Source organism: Fukomys damarensis, unplaced genomic scaffold (assembly GCF_012274545.1).
Source record: "Fukomys damarensis isolate Sample0158 unplaced genomic scaffold, DMR_v1.0_HiC HiC_scaffold_19, whole genome shotgun sequence".
NCBI classification, from domain to species: Eukaryota; Metazoa; Chordata; class Mammalia; order Rodentia; family Bathyergidae; genus Fukomys; species Fukomys damarensis.
The window spans coordinates 40,859,585-40,868,727 of record NW_022900931.1 but is presented as its reverse complement, the minus strand read 5'-3'; positions in this window follow the sequence as shown (position 1 = coordinate 40,868,727).

The window sequence follows — 9,143 nt, the reverse complement described above, 5'->3', positions numbered from 1 at the left end:
CTCTCAGCTCAGTCTCGGGTTGGCAGGGTGGGAGACAGGAAAGTCACCATCACCTTGGGAGCTGTACTGAGCTGGTTGGCTCTGCAGGGCCACGGGGCAGCGTCATATTGAAAGCTGGCCCAGCCTTGGTCCCCTTATCTGCAGAGTGGGGTGCTGCACTGTTCCCTTGGCAAGGCTGTTGTGAGGGAGGAAGGGAGCCGATACCTATTGTACACCTGTCACCGTATAGGTAGCGGCTCAAACAGAAACGAGTGAACCCAAGCTCCTGTCTCATCTCAGAGCAATGTCAGGGTCTCTAGAATCGCCTGGGCCCCAGGAATCACTGTGCTCCTTCAGCCGGAACTGGCCAGTGCAGGGGCAGCGAAGAGAGGATCTCCTCTCACGTCCACGGCTCACAGGGGGCTCCACTCCTGCCTCCTGCCCGGGGCCGAGGACGGACACATTCCTGGCTCCAGGTCTGCACTTTTCCCCATCTAGCTGAGGCACCGTCCATGTTTAACTAAGCCTGATTATCTTGTTTGCTTAAAAATGTGCTTTTTGGGGGTGTTTCTGTGGGGAGAAGTTACCTGAGAGCCCCGGGGCAGCTGCGCCCTGTTCTGTCGCCCTCAGGGACACCTGACCTCAGTCCCCCCTTGTCCTGAACGGTGCCCTGCCCTGGTGAGATGATGGACAGGGGCCACCCCTTTCTGTGACCCTCTGGAAGGGAAGATGAGGCCAGCTGAACCCTCCCAAAACTCGCCTACAGAGGTGGGATGACAATGTTAGAAAAAGGGGGCGGTCATATTTTTACAGATAGTGTGAGAGACTGCGGCAAGGAGATGATTCAAGTCACTTTACAGTGGCACAAGTCGGGTGACTGTAGGGTTCAGGGAGGAGTCTCCTCTGAGCAGTTCTAAGCGTGGTGCCTATGATGTCTCCCTTCACAGCCGCTCTTCCGGATGCCTGCATTCTCTGGACAGTGCCCCCTGCCGGAGTCATGCAAAGCAATCGTTTATGGAAAAATCATACGGAGGTTTCTCCAAAAACTCAAACACAGCCTTGTCCTACAATCCAGCAATCCCACTCGTGGTATCTGCAAAGAAACTGAAACAGGGCTGCATCCTCATGTTCATCACAGAATTTTTTGTGAGAGCCAAGATGCCAATGAAGGATGAATGGATACAGAAATAAAATACACACATCCGAAGGGATATTATGCAGCTCTAAAATGGGGAACCTCTGCCCTATGTAACAACGTAAGTACATAGATCTGGAGAGCATTAGGCTAAGCGAAATAAGCCAGACTCAGAAGGGCAAATACTTACGTACGATCTCACTTACATTTAGAATCTAACACAGTCAGACTCATGGGAACAGAGAGTAAAATCATGGTTTCCAGGGGCTGGGGAGGTGAGAAAGGAGGCGATGGTTAAAAGGTACAGAATTTCATTTATGCAACATACATTGTTCTGGAGATCTGCTATACCACACGGTGTCTTTAACTAACCATACTATATTGTATACCTAAAATTTTCCAGGAAGGTAAACCTCATGTTAAGGATAGATCTTCTGATAAGTGTTCACACACACACACACACACACACACACACACACACTCACACACACACTCACACACACACTGATAAAGGGTACGGGAAGAAACTTCAGGGAGTGACGGATGTGTTTGTGATGGTGATGGTAATGACATTTTCATGGACTGATACTTATTCCCAAAGCTCACTGAGCTTTTCGTATGTTAATCATACCTCAATAAAGTGGTTTTAAGAAATAAAAATGAAATGCTTTTTTGCAAAAATTCATGGAAAAATTTATTCCAAAGACTAAAAGAGCACTTTTGAAGTGGCAAAGAAAATATGAAAGGCTTAAGGAAAATTTGACAAAGGTACAAAATTGATTTTTGTTCTTTCATTTTGTGTAAAATTTTTATCTTATGATCCTTTATGTATACATATTTATTTAATTGCAATAAATTTGTCTATTATTTTATAATAAGATGTTTTATAATTTTGTATTATGTAGTCTCTCCCATATTTCATAACATTTCTACTATAATTTTAGTGTCTGTAATAGTCTATCTCATTCATGTTTTGTTAAATTGAATTGTGGCCCTAAAACAACTGCTATTCATATTTTAAAATCTGGCCTATGATTTCTCTGTATCAGATATATTAGATCAACCTAACTTGATGTGTGAACAGAGTGTAACCATCCTTGTAACAAGTAGCTAAGTCTCAACCAATTAAAAGCAGCCAACTGTCCAAACCATGTTCAAATAAAATAGGTGCAAGCTGTAGCCAATCCATTGTTTCTGTACTTTACTTCCTTTTCTCTGGTTATAAATACAATCTTTCCCTGTAAACAAATGTGCAATTTTGATCTGGACTGCTATCCAATTCTTGAGTCAGAAATAGAACAAAATAAGGTCTACAAAATTAGATTTATTATAATTTTCTCTTTTACCACTACAAACATTTATTAAATCTTATATTTTACTGTTGAACTTTTCAACAATTATTTTGGGTATGTATTTGGTATACATACTCACAGGAGTGACATTTATTCTACAAAAATATCTTTGTGATTTACGTCTATATATTTTTTCCTTTCCTTTTTCTCCATATCTTCAGGGTAAGTTCCTTGGAGTGAGATGACTGGTTCAAAGGTTACAAGTTTGTTGTTGACCCTTGCTTTTCATTAGCACTACAAAGTGATTGTACCAGTCTATCTTATGACAGGCAATATTAATGAGCACATTAATTTTGCCACATACTTACCAGCATTAAGTATTACTTCTTTTTTAAACCATTTCCCAATGGTATTATTTTCTTCCTGTTATGACTTAGAGCTAGAATGTTTCTCGGACGTCTCATATGTTCACAGTGGGGGCTTTGGGGAGGTGGTCACGGGAGTCCTGTATTGAAATCCACAGCTGAAGGGTGTGCGGAGGTGGGGGTGTCTGGGGGGAAGAGAAGGGTCACTGGGTGCTTGGCTGGCCGTGCTCCTCTCCCTCCACGGTTCCTCCCTTCTCTCTCTACTTCCTAGCTGCCTTGGTGCAGGCAGCTTTTCTCCATCCAGACCTTTCACTGTGCCATTTTGGCTTGGGGACATTGGACCAGGGACTGTAACGCCTCACTTCCTTCAAGCTGTGAGTGTCTGGGTATCAGGTATTGTGTCCCAGTGACGAAGAAAATGACTAACCCAATTTCCCACAAAAATCTTAAGAAGTGGCTAGAAGAAAGCAGGGTTTATTCTTAGGAGAGCTGTTGTCAGGTTGTGCTCCCCCTGGCGGAAGGGTCTTAATTAGGTAGCTGTCCTGGTTTTGTTCCCTTTGCTGTAGTGCACCCCTCTTAACTCGAGAGGAAGTACTCAGCCACTGACTCCACCACGTTCCTCGAAGACACCGTGGGAAGGGAGTGGGGTGCAGTGGGCAGCCGTAGGCAGAACCTGCACAGTGACTTGAACAGGCCGCCCACCAAATCAGAGAAGGGCCGGCCTGGCAGCCCCCGTGCCCCCACCTCCAGGGCGCCGCATGCACGAAGAGCTGTAAAGAAAAGGAAACTGCATTAGACTCTAGACCCGGGGACACAGAAACGGGCCTGGAGGGAGAGACTTCTCAAACATTCGAGGTGTAACAGATAAGGCTCTGGAAATCCTTGGATCCAGAAGTTTTCACTGCGTAGATAACTTGATTCCAGATTAAAGAACAAATCTCCTATGATTCCTTTGTTACTTTATTCATGCTCATTTATTTTCCAAGGAGTTCCAAAGAGCGTTTGATGCAAGTTCCCCTTGCTGTAGAAGAAAGAATGGAAAATGCAGGGAGGCTTTGCTCCACCCCAGCAAGGCAGAGGTGAGCTCTGTTGCAGAAATTGCAGAGAGGACCTCAGGGCTCTGCAGCTAACAGACCAGAAGCTTGGGAGAGCAACAGGCAAAGAAAAAAGCTACTGACACAGATAATATTCCAAACCCCACTTCTGAAAGAAGTGACGGTAACTTGGAAATGGACGGCAGTGATCACTTGCTGCAGAAAAGAATGTAAGGAAATAACATTGTTCTACTTTTCAAAAACACTGGGTTATTGAGAAGCTCCAGGAAAGCTCTGCGTTGCCATTTCCGCCTGGCGTGTAGGAAGCTGTGTGGGCAACACGGGCAGATGTACCAGGCCCGGTTGGGACAAACATCTCCCACCTCAGCCTTCAGCCTGTGGTGCGGTCTCTGATTGAGGCCCAGGACCTGCCCTTGCCTTGGTTTCGTCCTGCTAATGACTTTTATCTGCGACGTGGCTGAAGAAAGAAACACTTTGTAATCTAGCAGACGGGACAAAGTTTAGGGGGAAGACTAGTGGTAACGATGGTGGCAGGACTGTGATTTTGGTCACTGAGAGGCCTGGGATCAGAGGCTAAAAGGAACGGGGTGAAGTTAAAATGACACAGTGTTTGAAAAACGCAACTGCCTAAATATAGACCGAGGCCGTTCCTGGGACGAGACCTGGGGTAGAAGCTACGGAGAACTGGGAGTCGGACGGGTGTAGGCTAAGTGTGAAGACACTTGCCTGGCCCGGCTGGCATGTCTGGGTCTGGGGTCCGCTGTAGCTGGCAGTGCGGGGAGAACTGAGAGTCGAGGGGTGTGATCAGAGCAGGCCTCCAGGACCTGGGGACCTGGGGTAGCAGGCGTGCATAAATTAGGGGGTGCCTTACAGAAGAGCAGAGACCAGTAAGGGGGAACGTGAGAGTTGCCTGCAGTCTCAGAGAAAATTTTATATAAAAATGGGAATGCTGGTGGTGGTGCACCCCTGTAATCTCAGCACTCAGGAGGCTGAGGCAGGAGGATTGCTGTAAGTTCGAGGCCAGCCTGGCTACTTAGTGAGATCCCATCTCAAAAAAAAAAAAAAAAAAAGAAAAAAAAAAGTGGAACTTACTACTTCTTAGTAACCCTAAAGGCAAGAACTAGTTCTCTAAACCACTCTTCTCCCGTCTTCGGGCTTTGTTGGCTGTTTCTGCTTAACTCACCAGAGTATAATTTCTGTGAGGGTAAGAACTCAGTTTTTTGTTTATAGTCTGGGACAAAATAGGTGCTCACTAAACATCCGATGAACAAACAGGCCTCCTGGGTAGAAGTTTCCAGCAGCTGGGTGTTACTTTGATGTAAATAGGAAGTTGTCTCTGCAGAGCTCTTCTAAGAGCAGAAATGCTGTCCTGGGAGGTAGTGGTTGCAGATGCCTGTGGTGTTGAGTGGCTATGTGGGAACTCCAAGGTGCTCATGGCTTCTAAACAGGGAGGCGGGCAGGAAGTGAAACTGAGGAATGACACTAGTCACTGGCCATAGAGCAAGGAGGCACAGAACCAGAATCTGGGGCTTGCAACTTGCTGGGAAGCTGGAGAGCTAGAGCTGGCAAATAGGCAGGAGCCACATGGGCTCCAGGAGGTCATGGGCAGGGAGCACAGGTTGCTTATTTGTAATTATGGGCGATGGAATTCAACTGGCTTCTGTAGTGTGCAGAGGATGGGCTTCTGTGAGACTCACAAAATCAGAAATTTTCCTAACTAGGAAGTGAGAGGTGCTGTTTATACCTCCTCTGAAATGCAGGTATTATCAATGTGCTCTGACAGGACTGGGAGATAATTAGACCATGAAGGCTCCTCCCCTGTCAATGGGATCAGTGCCCTTGTGGACTAGGATTCTCCCAGTGTGAGCTTGCTAGCTTGTAGCATGGAGGCCCTGGCTAGAACAAATGCTGGTGCCTTGATCTTGAATGTAGCTTCCAGAATTATGGAAAGTCAATTTCTGTTCTTTATAAACTAACTAGGCTCAGGTATTTTGTTATAGCAGCACAAAGAAACACAATTAGTGGTTGGACAGCTGGCAAAGGTCCTTGAGTAGCAGCCGCTCTCGGTGAGTGCCTGGTCACAGTCTTTCTTTGGCCATTTCTGCAGTGCCTGCCACTTTCCCACATCATCCTAGTTTTTTGTGTTCTTATCTCTCTTCCTCTCTCCCTTTCTTTTCTTTCTTCCCCTTCTTCATCTTTTGCACTCTTTCTTTCTAGCTTAATAATATTCCCCCATCCTTTTGTCCAGGTACCTCAAGAAGATCTCTTCCACTTACTTCCTTTTTTTTAAAAAAATATATTCCTTTTTCCCTTTTATTTTGTTTCGTCCACTTTTAGACCCCAAATATTTCCACTGGTATCTGTGGAAGGGGAAAAGAAAGTTCTGTATCTGAAGTGAAATTAGGTATCTGGAGCAGACAGATCGAAAGTCCTGGAAATCATTTCAGCAAATCTGCACAAGTCTCTAGATACTTCCTAATCCACTTTTTTTGGTGGAATCTGATTTATTCAGAAGCACTGAGATTTGATGAGCAAAATTAGTCATTGATGGGCAATGTACAAGACCCAAAGGCAGAAAAATAATTAAATAAGGAGAAAGTTACATTTTCAAGGAACTCCCAATCTAATTTCACTCATTATTAAAGAAATCATTTTTTTTTGGTATTCACTCCTAAGAGCAGACTTATTTTTTCCATCTCTACGTTCTCTTTGTGAAAGTGTACGATTTCAGCTATATTTTGGATAGAAATTATTTTTTGCACATCATTTTGGAAACCACTCACCTTTTATAAAACTAATTCCACAGGAAGGTGTATTCCGAGTGCACAAAACACGGACTTGGACACAGGTAGAACACTGGGCCCTCTGTACACAGGGCTGCCTGTGCCGGCTCTGTTGGAAAACTCTGCAGTTTCGGGCTGACTCGGGGCAGGAGGAAGTGTGTATCCGGCACCATCTGGTGTCTGGGGGACAGGAAGTGCTGCTTTCAGAGTTTGTTCCAAGGGCCGGCCTTATCGTGACTCTTGGCAGCCCCCTCCCTAGCTGTGACACGGAGGAGGTGGATACAGGTCGCTGTTATCTTGGCCAACCTCTCCCTCTGATCTTTGGGTCTTAGCTTTCTGCCCGACCCCCGTCACAGCCCTCCCCAGCCACCGCTCTTGGCTCCTGCCTCTGTCTGTCTGGGGCACTTCACCACATCAGTGAGCCACTTCACCCGTGGGAATCATGTGGTGGTCTGGGAACGGCTGAAGATACGGAGGAGCCTGGGAACCGTGGTTCTCCTCTGACAGCAGCTGGTACGGAGTGCAGCGAGATAAGGGCTGTGAAAGGCCCTTCTCAACTGTGGTCAGCGTTGTTAGGTACGATGGGAGGCCTGAACAGGCAAAGAGGCAAGGGGAGTGTTAGATCTTTTCTTCCCTTCCCTCCCCGCTCTTCCTTCCACCCAGGGCCTTGCACTGAGCTACATCCCAGTCTCTTTCTTATTTTTTGAGATAGGATCTTGCTAAATTGCCTGGGTTGGGCTCAATTTCTAATCCCACCTCAATTTTTCCCCAAATTTAAGATCTTTGAATCTGAGATTGCCTGCTCCGTGGAAGGGACTTGGTGCCCAGGTGAGAAGGAAAGAGTCTTTGGTGCCAAGAGCTCAGTGTCTGGGGCTGGGGCAGAGGTCACTAATGAGCCCCTCCTGCACCCATTTCTTGTTTTATCCCGCGCGCGCGCTTCTCTCACTTGGAGTTTGGACAAAGGGTCCCTGGGTGTCCGTCCCAGGCATGCGGGGTCGTGAACCGCACAGACCAAGGCGGCTATGGAGGATGGGGTTGGATAGGGGTGGGGGGCAGGGTGGGAGAGCCAGGGCTGCGGCGCCTCCTCAGGGCCTCAGTGTCAGTCTGAGCCTGTGTCGGTCTGGCTTCGCTCCTTGTCCTGGGGACATTCAGATATGTCCACCTCCTCCACAGCGGAGGCCAGCGCCTTCCTATACCTCAGGGAGTAGTTAGTGGCCAAGAGTGTGCTGCCCCACAGTCCCTGGGGCTCACTCGATCTAGCGGTCTCCATGCTGCGGCCCAGGAGTCCGCCAGCCTCTGTCGGTGCTCTCTGTCGTAGATGCCTCACCCCTGGCGCTGGGCCGGTGCACGGCTTCCTGCCTGCAGCAGCCTCCCCGTTTCATGTACCAGCTCAGTTTATTTCAACATTTGAGGATTACTAGGTTGGCTCTGTCTCACTCAAGGCTCGCCTCCGCCGCAAAACTCTTCTCATTTTCCCTTTAAGGGCTCCTCCCACCCCTGCAACTGCACTGTGGGCCTCTCAGTCCCTAGACCGTGGTCTGGCCCTTGGGCACAAAATCATGATTCAGTGCAGCTCATCACGGAGCACAGAGACCGTGCTCAGCTCTCTGTGATCCTCACTGGCCTTGCTGGGCACTGGGCTGAGCTCAGGCAGGAGCTGTAGAAGGTGCCAACACCTAGGGAAGAGACCCTACTTGGGATCTCAGTGTAACTTGGCCAAATGCCTTTCTCACCACCTGCTTGCTGGTCAGTAAAATCCCCGGATGAGCCGCATAGTCATGATCCCCTCAACTCCAGGAAGAGCAGGCCAAGGCAGGACCCTTAACACCTGGTACTCGGTAACCCCACTTCCCTGGCTAGAATGGGAGGGGAGGGTAAATTACAGTGGGGTTTGTCCTTCTGTACTCCAGACTAATTCCCTCTCCTCCCAGCCCCGAGTCGCCTAAAAAACAGAGCCTAACACAAGAACTAAACAGTCACGTCTATCTTGGTAGGTACAGACCTAAGGCACTGGGGTGAGCAGAGTGAGCAGAGGAGAGGAGGTGGGAGTGTGAAGCCAAGTGTTTCCAGTCTGGCAAGCCCTGGAGGCAAAGCGGGTGTGCCCGCCAGCTGCCCAGGAAGTCTCCCAATACAGGTGCTAAGGGCCCCGTTCAGACCAGAGCAGAGGCCAGGACAGGTCCTCTGGAGATGCGCCGACACCACCCCGTCACTTCTTCTGCTCCTCGTGAAGGAAACGGTAACTCTGGGTACTTCAGAGTAGATGCCCCTGCACGAAGAAATGCATTTCCCAACATTACTGTTAAGAAAAGAAAGTTAGCAGTCAAGAGAGTCTGTTTTAGATAAAATTAGTCCTGAAAAGCAGACGAGACCCGCAGAGGCAGATCAGGCAGAAGCTCCAAAAGGAGGCGAGCAGTTTGATAGATTCTTCTTGTTTGTTGTGCTTTCAGCCTTGCTTATTATTATTATTATTATTATTATTATTATTATTATTATTATTATTTTAATTAAATTTATTGGTACATTTAAGGTATATG